The following is a 26410-nucleotide window of genomic DNA, read 5'->3' on the forward strand; positions in this document are numbered from 1 at the left end:
AATATAATCTGTAAATTTCGGGGTTTTGATTTCCTCTCCTTGGATTGCGATTTCTTTTCCACATTATTTTCTGATTTCCTTTACCACCTGTTCTATACCAACGTTGAAAAGGACGAAACTGTAAACTTGCCTCAATCCTTTCTGGATTGTTGCTTCTTTCTTAAAGCCATCGATTCTTATCACTGCAGACAACTTTTGTACAAATTGTAGATCATTCTACTTCCTTGGTATTTAATCCCGATCACCTTCAGAATCTCAAATAGCGAGGTCCAATCAACATTATCTAATGCCTTTTCTTGATCAACGAAAGCCATACGTGGAGTTGTCCTTAATTCGGTCCTCTAAGGAGAAATCCAGAAAGGAGTGAAGCAAGGCTGCAGTTTCTGCCCCCTCCTTTTCAATGGTTGTATAGAAGAGGCGGTAAAGGAAATCAAGGAGGAATTTGGAAAGGAAATCACAATCCAAGGAGAAGAAATCAAAACCCTGAGATTTGCCGATGATTTTTAATGCTATTTTTTCGCGGCGTCGATCTAGAAAGATTTTTTGCACCTACATGCACCATATGTGAGGAACCTGCGTGTATTATGTAAATGGCGGAAGTGTAAAGTGTTGAATGTGAGGAAAAGAACGTTAAGGACGACACAAACACCCAGTCTCCAGGCCAGGGATATCAATCACTTACAATCAAAAACCCCTGACCCGGCCGGGAATCGAACCCGGGGCCGCCGAGTGACAGGCGGATGCGTTGCCCCCTACACCGCGGGGCCGGACTCTGCCGATGATAGTGTTATTTTATCTGAGTCTGCAGAAGTTCTGGAGAAATTGCTGAATGGTATGGACATGAACTCAATGGATGAAGCTGTGCGTATAAACCGGCTTCAGTGGTGGGGTCATGTGAGGCGAGTGGAAGAGGATATATTACCTAGGAGAATAATGGACTCTGTTATGGAGGGTAAGAGAAGTAAACGACGATGATTAGACTCAGTTTCTTTTTTTTTTTTTTTTTTTTTTTTTTTGCTTTACGTCGCACCGACACAGATAGGTCTTATTGCGACGGTGGGATAGGAAAGGCTTAGGAAGTAGAAGGAGGCGGCCGTGGCCTTAATTAAGGTACAGGCCCGGCATTTGCCTGGTGTGAAAATGGGAAACCACGGAAAACCATCTTCAGGGCTGCCGACAGTGGGGTTCGAACCCACTATCTCCCGATTACTGGATACTGGTCGCACTTAAGCGACTACAGCTATCGAGCTCGGTGGACTCAGTTTCTAACGATTTAAATATAAGAGGCATAGAACTAAATGAGGCCACAGCACTATTGCAAATAGAGGATTGTGGCGACATTTAGTAAATTCACAGAGGCTTGCAGACTGAACGCTGAAAGGCATAACGGTCTATAATGATGATGTATGTATGTATCAGCATAAATTGAAAAGTGCTGGGCTGAACGGCTCAGATGATTGAAGCGCTGGCCTTCTGACCCCAACATGGCAGTTCGATCCTGGCTCAGTCCGGTGGTATTTGAAGGTGCTCAAATACGTCAGCCTCGTTTCGGTAGATTTACTGGCATGTGAAAGAACTCCTGCGGGACTAAATTCCGGCACCTCGGCGTCTCCGAAAACCGTAAAAGTAGTTAGTGGGACGTAAAGCCAATAACATTATTATTAAAGTAAAAAAGTGCCCCGCCCGTCGCGAAGACGAATCATATGTAAGAAAATGAACAATTAAATATTATTGGGAACAATGTGAAGAGATTGTAGAGTGTCCTGTGGGCCAGACTCCAGGCGATGAACAACATCCCCTGTTTCTCAGTTATCAAATTGTCAGGTTTTAAGAAGTTGGCCCCCAAAGAATTCTCTTATCTTGTCACTTGACGAACACTTCCTTGTGGTTTAAGGACCAAGTGATATGTAGCTGTGATAAGGAGTACAAGTAGGCCTCATTAGTGAGCAGTCAGGTGAAAAGGGGAGAGGGTTGTATTCCAAAAATTGATTTGTTCAACACTAGCGGCGGTGAGGAGTGGGGGGATATCCCCTCTCTCACCCAACACTTTTCCCCTCCAGCTCCCCACCCTGAGCGCGTAGCCCATCCTCCAAGCCAGGGAGAACCGTCAGTCAGTTCCTCGCGCGGGTTGATCGTGCTTGCAAGCTAACGCGGATCAGTTTTAGCCTCCCTAAGATCTCGTTAGCGGGCAGTAAAAACGTCACATTAACCTCCGTTTAACGATCCTGCTATTAGAGTGTTTGTGTTACTGGATTGACTATAAACTAAGTTTGTATTATAGTGTTTGCTTTTGCTTCCCGTCATTCCACGCTGAAAGAAACGTCTCCGTCTGCCAGGTAAGGCATGTTTTCTTGTCAAACGTTAGTGTCGAGTGTTTACGTTGAAAGTACTTCCTTATATTTTCATCCCTCTGCCTCGAGTAACGACATCCGACGAAGTTTTCCCTGAAAAGAACGGCATGTTGAATCAAACCGATCATTCCGTAAATTACTATACTCGTTGGAAGCATTACGGTCATCAGTTCCCTGTGCTTAATGAGTGTGTTAATATGTTCTTTTTTCGTGTCTTTGTTAATGTGTGTATAATTAATTGTTTAGAGTTGTGAGTGCTACATTGGTGCCAGGAATTCATGTAGGGTTCAGTTATTTTAATCCTTCATTACATGAGCTGTAAATATCGACATCAGTCTTGTGTGTTTGAAACGTATCTTGTAATTCGTTACTTTGCTGCTGCAGAAGTGTTGAATTTTGAGTGTACAATAATGGAAACGATGCCACGGAATCTGATGTACAAAATATATAACATAAAAGACCTTCTACCGAGAGAGTTGGGCGTGTGGTTAGGGGTAGCCAGCTGTGAGCTTGCATTCGGGAGATAGTGGGTTCGAACCCCACTGTCGGCAGCCCTGAAGAAGCTTTCCCACAGTTTCCCATTTTCACACCAGGCAAATGCTGGGGCTGTACGTTAACAAAGGCCGCGGCCGCTTCCTTCCCACTCCTTGCCCTTTCCTATCCCATGGTCGCCGTAAGACCTATGTGTGTCGGGACGACGTAAACCAACTTTCACTACGCATCCTATCGGTAGATTTACTGGCAAGATTAAGGAATCTATAGGACAAAATTCCGTCACCTCGGCATCTCCGAGACTCGTAAAATATTTAGTGGAACGTAAAACTATTACTGTCGGGTTCGTGTGAATGTGTGTATATTTTGTTATTCGAAGGTACGAGTGCTAGATTGTGCTAGAAACTGAAATAACGTTCTGTTGCCTGTTTTTTTTTTTTAAATGAGCTATAAAGATCATGGACATCAGCCTTGTGTGATTAAAACGTATATTTTATTGTCATTGCGGTGCTGCGGGTGTGCGAAGTTGTAATTAAGAAATTATCTGCAATAACTTTCTGATCCCGAATAGATATCACGTTTCCAGATACAAAAATGTGTTACAAGTTACAGTGGAGTGTTAAAACTCTCAACCTAGCAGCAAAGAACAAAATAACAGAGAAGATAATGACACAAATGAATTGTAATTTCTTTTCATTTCTAAAGAACAGTGACGAATGACGATGGAAGAGAAGGAGTTGAATAGACATGTGTAGAATTCAGTTGATCATTCCAAACAACTTTTGTTTTTTAAATGTATTGGGCGTTGAAATTAATTAAGACAAACATAACGAAATAGTTCTTACATATAAGTTAATGTTTAAAGGGAACGGAATAACATGGTTCGACGATTAATTAAGATTTTGCAAATTTAACTTCACATTTTCAAAAAATGGTTTCAGTCTAATGTAATTAATATTTTACAAATATTATTTTAACGTAATAATTAGGAGAAATGATTCCAAGGTACTTAGACAGTATTTTACGAATGAAAGTTGAATTTAAGACATTTAAATTAAGTGGTCACAAGCAATTTCAGATAATATTTTACAGACAAAAATTTTTATTTCATATTTAATCATATAAAATGGTTCCAAATACTCTTGTCTCGCTAGCTACTTAACGTAACGCATCCTACCATCTGCATGCATTAAACCCCTGAATGATGGGCAAACGTGTATAATAGGGGATAAGAGGAATCCAGTTGGACCAATGCATTTGACATTCTGAAGGGGGTCAGAATCAAATACCGATATCTACAATCTGTACAAAAATCAGTCTGCAATGCTAAGAATCGAGGGCTTTGAAAAAGAACCAGCAATCCAGAAATGAGTGAGGCAAGACTGCAGTTTGTCCCCTCTCTTTATTTTTTTAAATAGAACAGATAGTAAAGGAAATCAAGGAGGTATTTGGAAAAGGAATCACAATCCAAGAAGAGAAAATCAAAGCTCACAGATTTGCCGATGATATTGTTATTTTATCTAAGTCTGCAGAAGATCGGGAAAAATTACGGAATGACTGTTGATCCGTGTACCACTGAGTGGCTAGAAAATAATCACGTTGCGGCAAAAAACATGAGATTAGAGTAGATGTCATCGTGTGATCACTAGTATAAAAGAGTATGATGGTCTTCCTATGCAACATTTTTTTTAAATGATATTTGTTCGTGGCGTCGACCTCTACAGATCTTTTGCGGAAGTGTAGAATGTTGAATGTGAGGAAAAGAACGTTAAGGACGACACAAACACCCAGTCCTCAGGCCAGGGATCTTGACCATTTACAATTAAAAAAGCCCCGACCCGGCCGGGAATCGAACCCGGGGCCGCCGGATGACAGGCGTACCCGTTTCCCCCTACACCGCGGGGCCGGACTCCTTTGCAACATAGGCCTACTTCGAATGTCTCTTCAGATAGCTGCTTGGAGATGAAAATAAATACATCCAAAACAAAAGTAGGTAACGAAGTGTTGTCGAATAAAGTCAGGCGGTGCAGGAAATATTAGCTTAGTAAATGGTGTCTTAAAGGAAGTAAATGATTGTTTCTTGGGTAGTACAATGACTAAGAAGCCTGAGCCACGGAGGCTACTATACATTACCCGCCAGTTCAGGACGAGAACCGAGACTGAGGGATGGAAATACGGGAAGTGTTCACACGTAGACAGGGTTCGAACCCACTATCTTCCGGATGCAAGCCCACAGCTACGCGGCCCTAACCGCACGGCCAACTCACTCGGTTGTTTTTACCAACTACTTTTCTGACGGTTTTCGGAGACGTCGAGGTGCTGGAATTTTGCCTCGCAGTAGCTTTATAAGTGCCAGTAAATTTACTTGACACGAGGCTGACGTATTTGAGCACCATCAATTACCACCGGACTGAGTCAGGATCGAACCTGCCAAGTTGGGGTCAGAAGACCAGCGCCTCAACCGTCTGAGCCACTCAGCTAGGCTCCTGTGCTACCTTTCCATTTCTACGCTACATTTAAGTTACATCCTTCATCTACTATGTTACAGTTTTTCTGGCTAGAAGAGATCCAAACAAACACTTTGCCGGAGCTTTCTTCTACTTCGTCTTCCTTTTTCAGATTGATTGCGGAGGTTTTCCCGTTTGTTCAGATTCACTATGGGCGGCTTTTCTCCAAGCAGCCATCTGAAGACATATTACAAGTATGTTGCATAGGAAGACCATCATACTGTACCCGTCTACTACATTTTTTTTTTTTTTTTTTGCTTTACGTCGCACCGACACAGATATGTCTTACGGCGACGATGGGATAGGAGAGGCCTAGGAATTGGAAGGAAGCGGCCGTGGCCTTAATTAAGGTACAGCCCCGGCATTTGCCTGGTGTGAAAATAGGACACCACGGAAAACCATTTTCAGGGCTGCCGAGAGTGGGGCTCGAACCCACTATCTCCCGATTACTGGATACTGGCCGCACTTAAGCTACTGCAGCTATCGAGCTCGGTGCCCCGTCTACTACTGATCGCCCGACATCTACTTATATTTGTTCGCCATACTCTTGCTTTGGTCTACCCCTACCGTTCTTACCACCTACACTTCCCTCAAAACTAACTGGGTGTCTTAAGATGTATACTATCATTCTATCACTTCTTCTGGTCAAATTTCGCTATGCAGGATTATAAGTTATCATTTTTACATTTTATATAAGTCTGTCTCGCTAGTTTATCACGGCTGGGTTCCGTGGTTCAAATTCCGGTCACTCCATGTGAGATTTTGTGCTGGACAAAGTGGAGGCGAGACAGGCTTTTCTCCGGGTACTCCCTTTCTCCCTGTCATCTTCATTCCAGCAACACTCTCCAATATAATGCCATCTGTCAGTCATTAATCATTGCCCCAGAGTAGGGCGACCAGATTACAAGCATCAAAATACGGGACTAGAATTTCTGGACACGAACCACAGACCTCACAAAGAGTAGGCCTACCATTTATTTAAAGAAAACCAGTACTTATTATTATTATTATTATTATTATTATTATTATTATTATTATTATTATTATTAAAATGGAAGCGGCCCAATTCCAATACATAACAAAAACATCAAGTGTTTCAAAAGGAAAAGTTCACTATGCAGGATTATAAGTTGTCATTTTTACATTTTATATACGTCTGTCTCACTAGTTTATCCCCTGTGGATAGGGGCGGTATAATAACACCCGGGGTATCCCCTGCCTCTCGTAAGAGGAGCTAAAAGGGGTCCCAGTGGCTCTTAACTTGGGAGAGGGGGTTGGCAACCATGGGTCCCTTAGCTGAGTCCTGGCATTGTTTCCACTTACTTGTGCCTGGCTCCCCACTTTTATCTATCCTATCCAACCCCCTGTGGTCAACTCTTGTTCTTTTCCGACCCCGACGGTATTACGTATGGAGGCCTAGGGTGTATCATGTTCACGCGTTTCGTGGCCATTGCCTTTCTTCGGCCGATACCTTCATTTTTCGAACTGTCGGATCCCTTCAATTTTTCCGTCTGATTAGTGTTGATAGTGGATGGTTGCCAAGTTGTACTTCCTCTTAAAACAATAATCACCACTACCACCATCTCATTGGTTTGTTACATTTAGTGTCAACCAGACACACTATAATTACCTTACACAATGAGAAATATACATTAGAGCTTTGTGGTAAATAAAGTTTGAATGCGGCGTTTTAAAATATACGGCACAGTTCACGAAAAACGGGACGATACGGTATATCTTTTGTAGGGACAACGGTACAACTTAGAGAAATAAGGGACAATCCCGTAAAATAAGGGACGTCAGGTCACCCTACCCCAGATGAGTGTGACAGGCTTCGGCAGCCGGCACAGTTCCTATCCTCGCCGCTAGATGGGGCTTCATTCCTGCTATTCCTGACCCGGTCGAATGACTGGAAACAGGCTGTATATTTTCATTTTTTCCTTCAATTGTGTGAGACTCATTTTCTTTTTTTTTTTTTCTTTTTCTAATCCAGCCTTTCTGAGTTAACTCGTGTTCTTTTCATTACCCGACGGTATTAAGATTGTAAAACGTAGGGAGTACCATGGGTTTACAAGAGAAAGAAATGAAGTCAAAAAACTGTACTTCTGAGAAAAAGAGGTTAGAAAGTTTCCAGTCTTACTTTGCCAATATCTGCTTCAGAATAAGGAAATTAATCTTTAAAATTATGCAATGGGTTAGTCAGAGTATCTGCACTACAATAGCGCTGTGTAGCTGAAATTCGAGACTTCAAGTCGCGCCCAGTAGATTCATATATCTGTCGGTCAAACATATTTTTGGGCGTGTATGTTTCAAATTTTAAAATTCATTAAACTGATTCCTATGATACTTCATCCAAGCCTTGATCTGGCTAAGTGGTAAAAATATATTTTGTAATTCAGGCGGGTTTAAAATCTTCTTATAAGCACAGTCAATAATTGTCGAGCCTAGAGTTGGGTCTCTCAAAAGCTACTGTGTCCATTACATACATTTTTATTCACATTGTTAAAACATTATTTATAGGCCTATTTAACTTTCATTTTTTATATTGAAGCTTTTGCAAGTTGGTGATAGTTTTCAGGCGTTCTTCTCGTACTACTCGATTATTTTATTTTTTCACTTTTTCGTCTAATTTCATGTAAGCTTTTTTTTTCCTTCGTTTCCTTTCCATATTCGGTTCTCCCTTCATTAGCGTACACGCTACGTTTCTATTTGTTTTCATAAATCCAATGACGTCATTGATTTTAGGGTTCGGCTTTGCAAGCACTCTGTTGATTTTGTTAGATCAGAACTAACAATGATGAAGAGGAAGTTGGACGACGTTGAAGGCAAGGAATTCCTGCTTGCCTACTTTTGCAGCCCCTTTGTTTTGGGGACTAACTGCTGGGTATTTCCTTCAACCGACTGGACTCATGAGGAGTAGGTTAGCAATGTTGTAGCTATGAATAATTAAAATGGGTGCGATTTTCTTATATTTGCTGAAAGTGTATTAACGCACTTTGCCTAAATGGAATTCCTCTGTTGAGACTTAACAAGCAAATGCAAATTAGAAAATCCAGCGTCTTAAATTACCACCACCGGGCGAGTTGGCCGTGCGTGTAGAGGCGCGCGGCTGTGAGCTTGCATCCGGGAGATAGTAGGTTCGAATCCCACTATCGGCAGCCCTGAAAATGGTTTTCCGTGGTTTCCCATTTCATACCAGTCAAATGCTGGGGCTGTACCTTAATTAAGGCCACGGCCGCTTCCTTCCAACTCCTAGGCCTATCCCATCGTCGCCATGAGACCTATCTGTGTCGGCGCGACGTAAAGCCCCCAGCAAAAAAAAAAAATTACCACCGGACTGAACCAGGATCGAACCTGCCAACTTGCGTTCAGAAAGCCGCCGCTTTAACCGTCTGAACCACCCAGCCCGGATTGTAAATTTCTTACTGGTATTGTACACATAGAACATTAAACTCTTCTATTATAAAGCATATTCCCAGGGTGACCATAGGTCAAGTTTTCGACGGGATAGTCCCATTATTTTATATTGTGTCCCCCCCCCCATCCCTGTTTTACAACATTTTGATAGCAGATGGCATTCTAAAGTTTAATTCATTGGGAAGATTAAGGAGATTATGTCTTCCAAAACTCTGTCTTTTCCATTTTTTCTATGACAATTTTTCTAGATATCTTGATTAGTTATTGGATTGTTTAAGGTATGTGGCCTTCGGATAGGCCTGGTGTAGATCTTTCGAACTGATGCCCTATAGGCGACCTGCTTATCTGTGAGGATGAGGCCCTACCTACGATTAATTTCGATGACGAAGACGACACAAACACCCAGTCCCCGATCCAGCGAAATTAACCAGTGGATATTCCCATCCCTCCCGGAAATAGGCCAGTGTGCTAACCATCTAGCTACGGAGCCGGGCACGTCTTGAGCACGCCCAAGCATATTATTACTTCATGATTCAAACTGTGAAGTTAATAAGAGTTTCTGGTTATTGAGGGAAGGCATAATTTTCTTTTTTCTCTCTTAATCTGTTTACCGTTCAGGGTTGGTCTTTTCCCTCGAACTCAGCGAGGGATCCCACCTCTACTGCCTCAAGGACAGTGTCCTGGATCGTGAGTCAAGGGGTACGACTGGGAAGGAAGACAAGTATCTCGCCCAGGTGGCCCCACCTGCTATGCTGAACAGGGGCCTTGTAGGGGGTTGGAAAGTTTGGAAGGGATAGACAAGGAAGATGAACGAAGTGGAAGTGACCTTAAGTTAGGTGCAATCCTGGCACTTGCCTGGAGGGGAAGTCGTAAACCACTGAAAACCCGTTCCAGGATAGCTGAGGTGGGAATCGAACCCGGGCCTCCGGGGGTGGCAGCTAATCATACTAACCACTACACCACGGAGGCGGACAGAAGAAATGATTATTAAATTTATAGTACTGAAGATGTAAGTACCCTCTTCAGAGATCAGTTTAATATTATTGAGTAAAATTTTAAAAAAAAATGAATGAATACTGCGGACAAGTGACTAAAAAAAATGTTGACGTTTCTTGTAATTTATAACTAACTAAAACTTTTTGCAGTTTCAAGTTGCAGTTGCAAAATTAAAATATCAAAACAATGACACGTTAAAAAAAAGGTTTTTGAGAACTAGGCCTATGTCCCGTTTGGATGTTCCTACACCACTGGACTTCGGTTCTGCTGAACTATCATCAGCCTGACACGCAATGTATTTTATGCAAACTCTGCGATAAGGAACGTGATAGGCCTATATATCACGTCATGCAGTGCAAACAGAGGCAAATGACACTAACACAATTTTGTAGTGACGAATCACCGATATGATCTCTGTGCTTTCCATCTATAGCTACAGGCTGCAGTTAATATTTCATTCGTTAACTCTCCCAGAGCACACTCATTTTAATATCACATGGACTATACAATGGGGTTCAGAAGAACCCATTTAAACTACATCACAAGATGTGTGACAAGCCACTTCCTGTCACTCACTGACTATAATGATAAGGCTCGGAAGTTGAAGAACTAGAAATGGCCTATAAAAAGACCTAAACTATCCAAGAAAAGACCTAAAAAGTGGCAAAAAAAGACGTAAAAATGCGATCCAAATTCATTCATAATTTCACTTTGGATCTTTTAATGAAGAAATATCTTCTTCTTCTTCTTCTTCTTCATTTTACCCTCCAGGGTCAGTTTTTTCCTTCGGACTCAGCGAGGGATCCCACCTCTACCGCCTCAAGGGCAGTGTCCTGGAGCTTCAGACTGTGGGCCGGGGGATACAACTGTGGAGGATGACCAGTACCTCACCCAGGTGGCCTCACCTGCTATGCTGAATATGGGCCTTGCGGGGGGTTGGGAAGATTGGAAGAGGTAGACAAGGAAGAGGGAAGGAAGCGGCCGTGGCCTTAAGTTAGGTACCATCCCGGCATTTGCCTGGAGGAGAAGTGGGAAACCACGGAAAACCACTTCCAGGGTGGCTGAGGTGGGAATCAAATCAACGTCTACTCATTTGACCTCCCGAGGCTGAGTGAACCCCGTTCCAGCCCTCATACCACTTTTCAAATTTCGTGGCAGAGCCGGGAATCGAACCCGGTCCTCCGGGGCTAGCGGCTAATCACGCTAATCACTACACAACAGAGGCGGACATGAAGGAATGTAATGTTTAAAAATGCACTATTCTGATGGCATGCAAAATACAGTGCAAAAATATAAGAGTGAAATACTTCTTTTAGCCATTTTATATTTTTAGTTTAACATGAAATGAAATGTCGTATGGCTTTTAGTGCCGGGATATCCCAGGACGGGTTCGGCTCGCCAGGTGCAGGTCTTTTCATTTGACTCCCGTAGGCGACCTGCGCGTCGTGATGGGGCTGAAATGATGATGAAGACAACACATACACCCAGCTTCCGTGCCAGGGAAATTAACCTATGATGGTTAAAATTCCCGACCTTGCCGGGAATCGAACCCGGGACCCCTGTGACCAAAGGCCAGCACGCTAACCATTTAGCCATAGAGCCGGATGATTTAATAAGGAATTCCATGTTTGTTAAAAAAAATTCTTGCAGAATTTAGAATGAAATATTTGTTCCACCTAGAATGCATTCCGCGAACCCGCAATGTATATCCTGGAGAAGGAAATTAAAAATACTGTAGCTGCCTCTGTGGATCAGAGGTAGAACGTTGGTCTCCGTACCCCAAGATAGCGGGTTCAAACCCGCCAGAGGTAGTGGGATTTTTGAAGGGTGGAAAAAAGTCCATTCGTCACTCCATGTCGGCATGTAAAAGATCTCGGCTAACATATTTGGTTTTTACCCGAAAAAATTCATTAAATCTCAGCCACAGACGCCCAAGAGAGTTTCGGTTTACTCGGTCTGCCATCTAGTAGACCTGGAGTAGGCTAAAACGGAACGTCGAAATTGGCGAGCAGACAGCCAGATGGCGTCAAATTGCAATGTCTGCACACGGTAGCTGAGGCCATACGATTATTATTATTATTATTATTATTATTATTATTATTATTATTATTATTATTATTATTATTATTTTGTACTCACATTTGGCTTAACAGTACTAGCGTTACAGAAATTGGAATTCGGAAACCTCACCTCAGTTGGCTTTGCAGTATAGGCTGTCACAATAGTGATCTCCAGGTTCTTACTAACGTTGCGAAACATCGAGAAACTTATCTCAACATCGATGTATGTTAAACGTTCATACGTGAAGCAAAAACACTCCCATCAAAATGTTCTCGTTTCACTATTTCAATTATCATGTACATCATTCCATACCCCTAGTTTTTAACACTAGTTTAATTTTTCATTTCATTGTCATTTTCTCTCTTATCAGATATGAGATTTTTCCTCAACTTCCAAGCCCTAGTGATGACTATTGACGTTAGAGGCGAGAGAAAATCGGTCTGTTCGACGTATTCCTTCGAAAGTTCCTGTAGGGTGTCTTTTCAGTAAATACAAAGTTGCACTTGCCCAAACAGGTGGATGCTTAGCGATGAGAATTAATTTTCATTTCATGTGTCTATTTCTAGCCGAGTGCAGCCCTTGTAAGGTAGACCCTCCGATGAGGGTGGGCGTCATCCGCCATATGTAGGTAACTGCGTGTTATTGTAGTGGAGGATAGTGTTGTGTGTGGTGTGCGAGATGCAGGGATGTTGGGGACACCATAAACATCCAGCCCCCGGGCCAATGTAATTAACCAATGAAGGTTAAAATCACCGACCCGGTCGGGAATCGAACCCGGGACCCTCCGAACCGAAGGCCAGTTCGCTGACCATTCAGCCAACGAGTCGGACATGAGAATTTTAAGAACCAGTTCTTTCGTAAAGTAAATAGCAAATTATTTGAATGCTCGGCCGCACACTGCAAGAATGTCACAGAAAAGCCTCTGCAACATTACCACATTTCTGCCGCCTGTCCGATCCCAGTATCACCCATAGAACGTGCCTGGGAGTGCCATCTTTAGCAGCCTGGGAGTTTACATGATCAAGAGCATTTGGAGAAATCCCCTCCCCTCAATGGCACATAGGACCTTGATCTGTCAAGGCGTCGTTTGGAGTGCTAATTGGTCAGAATGGCTTTCTTTGCCTCTCTTATGAAAAACCTTCACAGTTGACATCAAGATGCTTATGACACTGTTTTCAGTCCTCGAAACAGGATTAAAATATCCTTGGTGAAAAAAGGCACAGATATACATACCATTAACAATTGAAATGTATGTGGAGTCTTTGGGCCCTAATGTGCTGTTCCAAGGTTAAATTTCAGTCATGACACTGACTGAATATGAATTCCAAAGCCAGAACCTAATCATACACAGGAGCAGTTGATGGGAATAGCAAAGGAGCCACCTGGGTGCGGTGTTTCAGTTATGAAATGAGGACTAGAAAATATAATGTTCAATTTATCGATGCCAGTATATGAAATTTCTGTCATCCGTCAGATTTCAGGCAGGAAGGAGTTCGATGTGCGTAATATGGACATCATAGATCAAATTGAAAACAATTGGAAGACCGGAAATCAGTGGCTGGGGTTTGATTGTTTGGGCAAGAGTTGCATGAATGATCGCTTTTCTATCGGAGACTGTTGTTTTTTCATGCTCTCACTATTAAATGGAATATTTATGAGCTGAACTTGTATTTCTCGTTAGTATATATGCCCAACCCCTATCCCGTTTCTGTACAGGGTCGGGTATGAAGCAACATGAATCGTCGTAGCGAGGTTTTACGACCGGATGCCCTTCCTGCCGTGAGATGAAATGAAATGAAATGAATGTCGTTATATATGGTGGTGAACATATTTCGACTGGTGCATTAGATGTATTCCATAGACTGTCAGGCACATGCGCATAAGCAATGCATCGCATCTGAGCTTTTGATGCAACTCCTTTTATATCCTCTTTGCTATGCAGCGAGAAATTGTTATTCGACTAGTTCTTGCAGACGTGAGTGTCATTTTCGCAGTGTTTAAGGACAGTCAGAAGAATTTGACATTGTCTGAGGATTTCTAATGAAATATCCACACCAGCAGCACGTGACAAGAGCGATCCAGTTTGCACTGAACCTTATAAAAATATACCTTATCTATTCTGTTATTCCAAAATATGAACATTGTTTGACCACAGTATAACGATTAATATCGAGTAGTTAACATATAACCTGCTAGTTCCTTGTAATGTAACATCGTTAATTAAAAACAATCCCACCATAAAAGTATATGCTTACTGCCAATGCAAGTAGACCTGCAGTACGCCTACTACGATAAATGTGTTACGCAGTTACTGGTACCAGTGCTTTTATGGCCACGAACGTAATCACGAAACAAATATAAGACTCCGTAGTATAAAAGGGTATAGTCATTAATATTTGATCGACAGGGAACAATGGATAATTATTTGTCACAGGACGCAAGTTGTCGCCTATAACGTATGACATATTTATTTAGCGTGAATCTGTCTTTGAATTCACTTTCACTATAAAAAAACTCCATTGTCATAAGGCAGCAGGAATAGATGAAATTAGACCTGAAATGGTGAAGTATAGTGGGATGCGCATTTAGATAAGTGTAATAAAACACAACCAGCAAAAGTGAAACAAACTTCATTATGTAGGCTACAGTAAAAAGGGCATCCACGAAATACTAATATACCTTGCAGGTACGTAGTTTGATATTTAACCTAATATTTGCTTATTAATGATTCATAATTTAATTGAAAATAACTTCTCCAACCGTTGTAATTTGTCTTCCGGAATACAGTATATAACTGGAGCACCACTAAGAAGGTGTGTGTGAATGGGAAATTTTAATTTAAAAAACATGTTCCATGTATCATTGCGTATTAAAATATAATATATATTTCCTAGTACAATTTTGGCGGAATGTATTGGTACTGTAAATGTTTATAGCGTTTTATGCATGAATAAAACACACATCATAAAATCATATGAACAGTGTTGTTCATTTGGTTTTAAAAGCCCGTCAGTCACAGAGTTCTAAACTGATCTATAGGCAAAGTTAATAAAGAATAAAACTTCATATCCTACTTCCATGATGTCTTTCTATAAGTACTGATCCTCAGAGACAAAAAAAGTTTACGAATAGTTTCTGGTTTATTCACCAGTCAGTTTTTCCACAAGTTTACATTTCGTGATTTACGGAAATTTAAAAAATAACCGATTCATTTATTATAACAATATTGTATGCTTGCAGGATGTTTTAAAACCATTGGAAATTCGGATATGTTGAGACTCGTCCTCCAGGTAACAAACTGGCTTGTGAAGGGCACAAGATAGAGAGAGTTGAGAGTACAACTAACCACAACAATACATGTTTTTTTGCTTCCACCTTATTCCAATCCAAACACATAGACCATTCCAATTTTAGACATGCATTATAGAGTTCTTCTTAAACCAAAAACAAAAAATATGGCATGATTTATCAATTCGTTTCCAGAAAAAAAAAAAAATGTATTTTTCTCTAAAGGTGAAGTTTTCGCAGAATGTGGCCTAGAGAGAGCAACTAAACTTCAAACATACAATTTTTAGACTAGATTTAGATACTAGGTGAGGTATTAGGCCTATATTAATATTTCCTAAGAAATTTATTTATTTATTAATCCGTTTACCCTCCAGGTTTGGTTTGAGGAGAGATAGACAAAGAAAAAGGAACGAAGTGGCCGTAGCCTTAAGTGACGTACCATCCCGGCATTTGCCTGGAGGGGGAGTGGGAAACCGCGGCAAACCACTTCAAGGATGGCTGAGGTGGGAATTGGAACCCCTTCTACTCAGTTGACCTCTCGAGGCTGAGTGAACACCGTTCCAGCCGTCGTACCACTTTTCAAATTTCGTGGCAGAGCCGGGAATCGAACGCGGGCCTCCGGGAATGGCAGCTAATCACGCTAACCACTACACCACGGAGGCGGACTTTCCTAACAACTTGGTCGTAAAAATGTATTTAACTTCAGCCACCATATTTTAATTTTTTATTTAATATTTTTGTGATCAACGTTCTACCACAATCTAATATATACAGTCGCGAAGCTCTAATAAGAGGAAGGTTCATCCATTTGACAGTTGGAGCGACACTAGCACCTCTAGCGGCGAGGTAAAGGCAACTTGCTAGCAGACAACAGGGAACTTATCACTACAGTCTAAAATGGTCATAACTTCTGAAGCATTCATGCAATTAATGTCCTGATAAGGTTATTGTGATCCGTATGAAATAGTGGAGGAGGTCAATCAATTTATTTCGATGAGAAGTTCGAGGATAATATCGAAATATTTATTTAATTTTAAGGAGTTACTTTTTTTTACCGCGGACTGTAACATAAAATCGCTTCTAGAGGGCAACCGGTTGGAAATATGTATATACCATCGCGGACTTTTTTTTGTAGAGGTTTCTATGCTCTACAATTCGTACGCTTACACTTGGGGTCTATCGTTGATGATTCACGCAGTGTAAGCCAAGGAAGCAAGTGACAGACCGACATTTTTGTCTCTTTCTTCGTATTTACTGTAAACTGGATCACGGTACTGTATTATTTCACGAGCTTCGAAATATATTCGGAAATATAAGTTATTAGCACATAATAATGTTATTGGTTTTACGACCCACTAACTATGTATTTGACCATCTTCACCGGACTGAGACAGGATCGAACCTGCCAAGCTGGGCTAAGAGGGCCAGCGCTCTACCATCTGAGTTGCTACTCAGGTATACAATTTGATTTAAGCCAAAAAGTGAAGCATTTCTATTACATGTCAGGTCTGTCAGTCAAGTAACAGGATGGAAATAAGGTGGGATCATAAAAACATGTATTGTTGTGATTACTTCTATTCCCAACTGTACCTTTTGTCCTTAAACCATCCTCTGATATTTTGAGACGACACGGATGAAACTATCATTCATTAAATCATCGAAACTTTCTTCCCCTGATTTGTATTAACAAGGCATGGATTCGTATTTAGTATTTATTGAACATAACAGGCGAATTAGCCCCGATACATGTTCACAAGGACAACTAGCAACCAAAGGAAGAAGAGAAATACAGGATTCCCTGGGCATCTATGAGGTCCATTGAATACCCCGGAAACGTGACACTCCCAAGGGAGGGTCACCACAGCAGTCATCCTCAGTCCCTACATGCCATGTCCATCGTCCCCACTCAATATTAAGAAACAAAAGAAAATGAACAATAAAGGATAATAAAATAAAAGCAGGAAATAATATTAGTGACAATCTACTGCTACTGTTCGGCCATGTCATCACCCCTGGTGAAAAGAAGCCGCCCTCCCGATGATGACACGACCGGCCCTATCCGTGGGGCCCTAAGGAAGACCCCCCCCAACAACCTTACCAGATGACAGTGCGTTTCTCTCATCATTCCATTGCGGCCGGCCGGCCACATGAAGCTGGAACCTCTCGCCTTCCATATCCCGCCTCTCACATTTCTCCCTTCTTTTACATATTTGGGGTGGGCCCGTCCCACCCCGTCCTCTTACGGGTATGTCCTGCTCTCCCTTGCCCATCACTCGTTACCATCTCCTACTATGCGTAAATAGTGAGAGAACAGCACGTGCCCAAATGTATACAGCTAAATACCATGCTGCTAGCTTACTACAATTAATATAAGGTTATAATGCTCGGATCCCTACTTGTATTTGCCCTGAAAATTATCACATCCGCCGTTGGTACAATCTGTATTTTTTTATTCCATGTCCTCTACAGAAGATCTCTACACATAGAAATCGGGAGACCAACACAACTAACATGTAATTACGGTAATTTATTAACCAAGCATTTGGAACTAACAGCATCGGTTTATGTTTCTCACTGTGGAATAATAAACAAACAATTAATTTTTTCGATGAATTTGTCAAAGGGTGGAATTGTTCAACATCGGTATACAATACTTGCAGCAGGTCAGCGGGTGATAAATCAAAATTAATTACTTTTCCTATAATGCAGTCCTGTTATAGAAATAACATTCGTATGAAATAGCATTTTGTATTCACTCGTTTCCATTCATGTATTCAAGCGGATTACCAATACAGTAGGTCAGCAACAGACTTCCGGACGAGGAAGGTGACCCTCAGTTGTCCTATTATCAGCTATGCATCGAATGTACAGTGTTATGCCACGTCTCCCTGTTAAGTCAAGTCTGTAAAATATCGGGTCGGTCAGTCAAGTCAGAACAACATCCCTCCGTGGCGCTTGAGCCCTGATGTGCCTTGGCTTGCCAGGCAACCGCTGTTCAGCTCGATTACGAGGTGATGCGCCGTCAGTCAACAGAAACGTAAAAGAATTGAATGCCAGGTTGGGAATATAAAACTGGAACAAGTAATCATTTCGGGTATTTAGGATTGTAGTATAGTAAGTGTGAAGCAAGGTGCAGTAATATTAATGCATTGAATCTTCAGTTGCAATTAATGGTATTCTGTAAAAAAAAAAAAAAAAATAATCAATTCCAGGGTGAAATTATTTTTACTCTGATCTGTTTGCTTTACGGGAGTGATATATTGTTCATAAGTTAGAAGTAACAAACACGAAAGTAGAAGAATGATCGCTGTGCAAACAGGTGGGAACAATGACAGAAGGGTACTCTGAATTAGGAGATACATGTTTAGTTAGGAATGAGCTCGATGGATGAAGCGGCAAACATAAACCGGCTGCGGTGGGTGGGGTCGTATGAGGCGAATGAAGGAGGATAGGTTACCGGGCTGAGAGGCTCAGACGGTTGAGGCGCTGGCCTTGTGATCCCAACTTGGCAGGTTTGATCCTGGTTCAGTCCGGTGGTATTTGAAGGTGCTCAAATACGCCACCTCGTGTCGGTAGATTTCCTAGCACGTTAAAGAACTGCGGGGCTAAATTCTGGCACCTCGGCGTCTCCAAAAATCATAAAAGTAGTTAGTGGAACGTAAAACGAATAACATTATTATTATTATTGTTACCGTGTTTTTGTGGTAGTTAGAGGTGAAAGAAGGCGCGGGTGTGAACGGGTCTCAAGCTACGAAATTATAGTGCATGTAAAATTAACAAGGTTATATTTTCTTTTCAAAATAAAGAAATAACAATCATGGCAGGTACAGAGTAGCAAGGCCATAAAAATACAATTACAATATTTACAGGATTGGGCTTCGAGCCCCAGCCTCACAATTCTTGAGCAATTAGCCCAGTTTTACCCCAAACACAAGTTTCAACAGAGGGGCAGAAAACCCCATTCATGCCTAGGAGCACTTGCTCCGAATTACACAGTAAGGCCTCCTTGAGGCGCGCAGAAAACAAAATTCTCGAGAAAAGAGCAACTTGCTCTCAAAATTCAGGCCTGTCAAAGGCCACACCTAATTCCACTTTCAAGCTGTCCTCTAAGGACATATACACAGGGGTAAAATACCCAACCTACTGAGGTCTATTAAATGAGAAGAAGGTTAATTACATGACCTCTAAAATAACAATTTGAGAGGAGGCGATCTGCACCCCTAATGCATTTGTTTTACCTAATCTGGTTCTAGGCCACTAATGCAAGGGCTAATCCCATACTACAGAGGTGACTTTAGAAAAGAACAATTTACTTTACATTAATGAAGAATCGGTTGTGTGAAATAAGTTCACCTCAAAACAAAATGAGTGGGAGCTCGAGAGGGTTAAGCACTCTCTATCCCAATATGTAGCCTTAAAAGATAATAGATGCTAAGAGTAGTTACATTTTAGCAAAAGGTTACATGGTAGAAACGCTTCGGACCCGCCCCGAGAGTTAAACTGCTGAGCTAGCAAGAAAAGAAGATATTAAAAGGCCATTACCTTGGTGTAGAACTGCTCCCCGAAGAAAGAGGCGCTTCCCGCCCCCTGCTATGTACTTTACACACTGAACGATGGTACTGAATTGGCGCAGAGACCCTAAAATCAGCAGTTTATATACTCTCGCGGGAAGTTCGATGCGTTTCAGGAAGGAAAACACCCGCCCACAATCATTTTATTGGTGGATAACGAAAACCCCTACACAATATGAAGAAGAAACACATTATTGGTGGAAAATTAATTAAAGAAATTCGGGATAGGCTAGATACAAAACAAGGGGAAAGAGAGGGGTATACAGCCAACTTAAACAATAACAGAAAGAAATTTAACAAGAAACAAACTTTTGAAATAAAAATTTCTCCAAAAAAAACCAGTTCTTTCACGTCGCACGAGGGTGCACCATTGTAGTTTTTCAGTAGTGTCCTCTAGAAGAGAAAGTTCACACTAATTACTACCGGTAAAACAAAAATACATCAAAAGTGGCACAGTTCAAAAACTTCAAACTTTCCACGTAGTGACATCTTCTGAGAAACTTGAAAATTAATACCGTCAATAAAGTTCAGACTTCCTCCAGCAGAGGAGTTTCAATTGGCGCACATTTTAAATTAGCGGCGTGGAGGTGTACCGCCCGGTACAATTATTATTATTATTATTATTATTATTATTATTATTATTATTATTATTATTATTATACTAGAGTACCCCTGCCGCTCCGCAGCATTCGTTATAAATAGTTCAGAAACTCGTCTTGATATGCCTGTCGTAGTCATATTGTTTTGTCTGCCCTTTTCAATAGTTTTATGAAAATTTAACAAGTAGCGCGTTATGGTACGCCGCAGTTCGTAGTCAGAATTCATCCATTCTGACGTCATCATGCCATCTATATGGTAAAAATCTATCCATATATTCGCTTTTTTAACCTGTTTAGTATTGTGTCATAGAAGACAATGGTATTTTTAATCGCAGTTCTTCTAAATAGAACGGTTGTCTTGTGAGCTCATAGCTTAGTCTCGAGGGAGAGCTTTTTGCCAGGCAGAGAACGTTTTTAAGATGCACGGCCTTCACTCTTTCTAGTGTAGCTAGATTATCCTTCGATATGTGTTCCCAGACAATGTCCAAGGAGTATGTCATGATGGGGTCTGTTTGTACGTAGACTTTTTCCGCTTAGTAGCATGTAAGTTATATGGAACGCTCTGCCATCTGTTGAATATATTTGGAATCTGGCAAAGGTTAGAGAATTAAAGAGTATTTTGCAAGGAATAGTATTCTTCCGTGAACAGAGGAAGTGTATACTATCTGGCTTCACAGGTAGTAATCCGACAAGGCTTCATGTAATGACATTTCTAGGGATGTAACTCACATATATCAGGATATTAATGAAAGTGTTCTTCACTTAGCAACCTGCTAAGTACAGAATGTATAGCGGGTTAGGATAAACCTTCGCCTGCAATTACTGAAGTGATCATTAAATGATTTGGTTTTTTAATTGCTCAAAAGTTGGCTGAACTTAGAGACCTGTCGATGTCTCATGATTCATCGGCAGGTAATTCCGGAAAGAATAAAACAGAAATTAAGCAAATCGGTCCCCTAGAACGGACGAACAGATTTGCCAAAGCTGGTTTTAGTAAACTCTTTTTATATATAAATTACCTAGAAGAGTTATAATATTATTGGGGTGGGAATTTTGACCCGCGTGTCTATGGACACGGGCTGATATATTTGAGCACCTTCACATACCATCGGACTGAGGCAGGATCGAGCCTGACAACGAGATGAGTCACTCAGCCCGGCTAGGAAAATAATGGCTTTCGTCGTGTAGGGTAAGAGAAGTAGAGGAAGACCACGGTGGAGATGATTAGACTGGGTTTCTAATGATTTAGAGATAAGAGGTATGGAACTAAACGAGGCCTCAAGCTAGTCATAAATAGAGGATTGTGGAGGCGTTTAGTTAATTCACAGAGGTTGCAGACTGAACGCTGAAATCCCCCTATGGGTGGGGGCGGAAGAATAACACCCACGGTATCCCCTGCCTGTCGTAAGAGGCGACTAAAAGTGGCCTCAGGAGCTCTGAACTTTGGAGCCTTGGTTGGTGACCATGGGGCCCTCAGCTGAGTCCTGGCATTGCTTTCACTTACTTGTGTCAGGCTCCTAACTTTCATCTACCCTTTCTGACCTCCCTTGATCAACTCTTGTTCTGTTCACACCCCGACGGTATTACGTATGGAGGCCTAGGGAGTCTTTCATTTTCATGCCCTTCGTGGCCCTTGTCTTCCTTTGGCCGATTCCTTCATTTTTCGAAGTGTCGGACCCCTTTCCTTTTTTCTCTCTGATTAGTGTTATATAGAGGATGGTTGCCTAGCTGTACTTCCTCTTAAAACAATAATCACCACCACCACTGAACGCTGAAAGGCATAATAGTCTACTTCTTTCATTTTGTAGTTATTCCCTAATAGTAATAATAATAATGATTTCGTGTGGCTATTTCTAGCCGAGTGCAACCCTTCCAAGGCAGACCCTCCGATGAGAGTGGGCGGCATCTGCCATGTGTAGGTAACTGCGTGTTATTGTGGTGGAGGATAGTGTTATGTGTGGTGTGTGAGATGCAGGGATGTTGGGGACAGTACAAGCACCCTGCCCCCGGCCACTGGAATTAACCAATGAAGGTTAAAATCCCCGATCCGGTCGGGAATCGAACCCGAGACTCTCTGAACCGAAGGCCAGAACGTTGACCATTCATCCAACGAGTCGGACATTCCCTAATAGTGAAAATGAATACTTCAGCTCAGATAAATTTTGGAGCACTCCTTACCTTACTACAGATAATCGCAAAGGAAATACTCCATTACCTTGTGTTAATGTGCAGTTCTGCTGAGATAAGTTTACTTTATTGATAGTGACTGTGCTAGACTGGTGATTATCAGCTGTTAAAACAGTACAGGGATGTGTTGCTCGCCACCCCTAGCAGCTTGCTGCTCTACAAATATACCACACCTAGCGTCAATATCACGTCCGGTCTGGTGAGAACACGTGAGCAGCACACCCGAAGTTCGGCCATCGGGTAGTCTTTACACGTCCAAGGTGTTTTACAGTCGTGTAATTATAGAGAAAGGTAATTATTGGTTTAAGGGGAAGTACAACTAGTTAATTATCCCCCTCGTAACTCGAACCCTGTCGTGCACACAAACCTCATATGAGGTCTTATTCAAGACAGCCCCTAGTTATTTTCCTGAATTCTCGATTTCCTTACTACATCATGATTGTAGCCTTCTCATATGACTAGCGGGTAGATGTTGATGACGTTAAAATCACTGAAAAATCACTGAGTTGGCCGTGGGGTTAGGGACGCGCAGCTGTGAGCTTACATCCGGGAGATAGTGGGTTCGAACCCCACTGTCGGCAGCCTTGAAGATGGTTTTCTGTGGTTTCCCATTTTCACACTAGGCAAATGCTGGGACTGTACCTTAATTAAGGCCAAGACCGCTTCCTTCCCACTCCTAGGCCTTTCCTATCCCATCGTTGCCATAAGACCTATCTGCGTCGGTGTGACGTTAAGCACATGTATGTTGTATGTTGGGTATTCAGCCCGAAGGCTGGTTTGATCCTCCACAGCTCCACCAACAGCTGTCATAAATAGCCTAGGCGTCACTGAAGAGGCGTACTAGGGAAATGATGAGTGAGGTAGTTTCCCGTTGCTTTCCTTACCGACCGGGCGAGTTGGCCGTGCGTGTAGAGGCGCGCGGCTGTGAGCTTGCATCCGGGAGATAGTAGGTTCGAATCCCACTATCGGCAGCCCTGAAGATGGTTTTCCGTGGTTTCCCATTTTTACACCAGGCAAATGCTGGGGCTGTACCTTAATTAAGGCCACGTCCGCTTCCTTCCAACTCCTAGGCCTTTCCTATCCCATCGTCGCCATAAGACCTATCTGTGTCGGTGCGACGTAAAGCCCCTAGCAAAAAAAAAAAAAAACTTTCCTCACCGAGCCAGCCGCTGCTATTACAAATCAGTCTGCCAAGCCCATTGAAATGGATGCACCAGCTGACCCTATGAGCGATATCTTAACACCATTCATAACAGGGACTGGCTGCATAAGCAATGGTATTACTAGCATCTCTCATACCTCAGTCACTTTCAAATTGTCAAAACCAAGGATGAGACTGAGACAGGTCAATGAAAGTAACAAATTTGATGTAGCCCATACCAGAAGACATCGTGCACTGTAAACACTACATCTCGCCAGCAAAGGCATGTTAAGCACATAACAAATAATAATAATAATAATAATAATAATAATAATAATAATAATAATAATAATCATGGAAAAATGCTATAACATAAGCAAGAAAGACCTTAAAATATTTGACAAAACTGAATTCTGACCCACCGAGTTGGCCGTGCTATTAGGGTTGCGTAGCTGTGAGCTTGACTTCGGAAGATGGTGGGTTCAAGTCCCACCGTCGGCTGCCATGAAGATGGTTTCCGTGGTTTCCCGTTTTCATACCAAGCAAATGCTAGGGCTGTGGCGACGGTCACCTCTTTCCCGCTCCTAACCCTTTCGTATCCCATCGTCGTCATAAGGCCTAGCCTATCTGTGTCGGTGCGACGTAAAGCAACTTGTAAAAAGAAAACAAATATAAACTAGCAAATATCAAGTGAAACTGAATTCTGGTGACTGCGTAATAATGGTAATACAAAGAATATATCCCTGTTCCATTCACTGCACAGCACTCGTTTTTACAGAAATAATTATCTCCTAATTTACTTGGAAGTGTATGTTACATGGGTATAATTTAAATTCCTCCTGACCTTTTTAGTCACCAGTGAATTTTGGTCATTTTGATTGTCTATGAATGATATTTAGCAAACTTGAATCATATGTAAGAAAAATGTGTAATTTTATATTGTGTTATATTGTTACTTGTGTGCTTTTATCAGTCTGTCAATAAAGAATACATTCATACATAAAGAAACGATCTTAAAAAGTTCATACTTAAAAGATGAAATAATGATTGATCAGTCAAAAACGGCAAAAAATTCAACATAAAAACGTTTCATTATCCTTCGTTATATCGTAGAATGAATTTATTTACTATTGAACAACATTCTAATTCAAACGACAAAAAAAGATGACAATATATCAATATCCACCATCTATTCATAACTGTCTGTAGCAAGTGTCTTGTATTGTACAGGTTTGCAGGCAAGTTTGCAACTTACGGAGTTTTTGACATGAAAACATATTTCATATTCACACTGCCAAATTGAGAACTCCTGGGGACTAATCCATAGTCACCTCCTGTGACAGAAAGGGCATACCGTCGATATGTTCTGCTCACAGGGGTGACTCTGAGACATACTGCACTATCCGAGACAGAGCGAGAGTAGCTAAAGACATCAACACAGATGACGATATGAAGTGAAGAAGTAAAGAATGAAGGATATAGAATGCATAGGACACCTTGTTAGTTTGGGCTCACTCTGAGGCCAATTCCTCATGGGACACCTTGAGTTGACATAGGCCTCGGGATCACCGAGACCGGGCAAGTTGGCCGTGCGGTCAGGGGCGCGCAGTTGTGAGTTTGCATCCGAAAGATAGTGAGTTTGAACCCCACTGTCGGCAGCCCTGAAGATGGTTTTCTGTCGTTTCCCATTGTCACACCAGGGAAATGCTGGGGCTGTACCTTAATTAACGCCACGGCCGCTTCCTTCCCATTCCTAGCCCTTTCCTATCTCATCGTCGCCATAAGACCTACCTGTGTCGGTGCGATGTAAAGCAGAATCTACACAAACAAACAAACAAAAAATCTTTTCAAACAAAATCTTTAAATCGGGAATCTGTAAATCATACTCCCAGGAGTCCCGTAGTAAATACTCCCATAGTCTTGGTCACGAGTGTCCACTGACCTGCTGTGTCAGTATCGAAGTCGTTTTTCGTTAAAAGGTAATATAATATAATTTCGTGTGGCTATTTCTAGCCAAGTGCGGCCCTTGTAAGGCAGACCCTCCGGTGGGGGTGGGCGGCATCTGCCATGTGTAGGTAACTGCGTGTTATTGTTGTGGAGGATAGTGTCATGTGTAGTGTGTGAGTTGCAGGGATGTTGGGGACAGCATAAACACCCAGCCCCTGGAATTAACCAATGAAGGTTAAAATCCCCGACCCGGCCGGGAAACGAACCCGGGACCCTCTGAACCGAAGGCCAGTACGCTGACCATTCAGCCAACGAGTCTGACAGTTAAAAGGCTACAGGCGTTTTCCCACTCCACATCGGGTGGAAAAATTGTATTCTGTGACGTTTATAGCAAAGAGGTCTGTGAAATTTATTTTATGTTTCCCCCTGAAGAGTTATTATCCATTTATTTATTTAATCGAATAACACCTTTACAGAGCACGTTAAATCAGTGCTTCAATTATTGCCATGTTCCTTCTTCCTCTCCGCCCACATTTGGTTCATTGATTCTGATCTCCGTTTCCGGAGCTGTTCTATGGTTATGTGGCTTCTTTCTTTTTCATCACTGATGATAACTTTTAAAATTTTGTCCCTAAATAACTTCCTGTTATGTGTATCCTTAATGTCAATGTTTGCTTCTTTGCGATCATTTAATGTCTGTGTAAACCATGCTGGTTGTATTTTCAGCTTTATAGTTTTATTAAAAATGGGTTTTGTCAGTCTGTCATTAATCATTCTATTCAAATGTCCGAAAAACGACAATCTTCTTTTACGCATTCTACATGTACATAGATTTCTTTATTAGATCGTGGCC

At 41.7% G+C, this 26410-nt stretch overlaps 1 protein-coding gene across 1 annotated transcript in view; it reads left to right on the forward strand.

The window, feature by feature from the left end:
* Positions 1–2128: 2128 nt before the first annotated feature.
* Positions 2129–26410, forward strand: part of fz2 (frizzled 2) — a 320663-nt gene continuing 296381 nt past the window's right edge. The window contains exon 1 of the mRNA XM_067158671.2: positions 2129–2336. The gene's annotated coding sequence lies outside the window, so the exon portion shown is untranslated. The remainder of the gene's footprint in view (positions 2337–26410) is intronic.

The sequence above is a fragment of the Anabrus simplex genome, chromosome 1, assembly GCF_040414725.1.
Source record: "Anabrus simplex isolate iqAnaSimp1 chromosome 1, ASM4041472v1, whole genome shotgun sequence".
Taxonomy (NCBI): domain Eukaryota; kingdom Metazoa; phylum Arthropoda; class Insecta; order Orthoptera; family Tettigoniidae; genus Anabrus; species Anabrus simplex.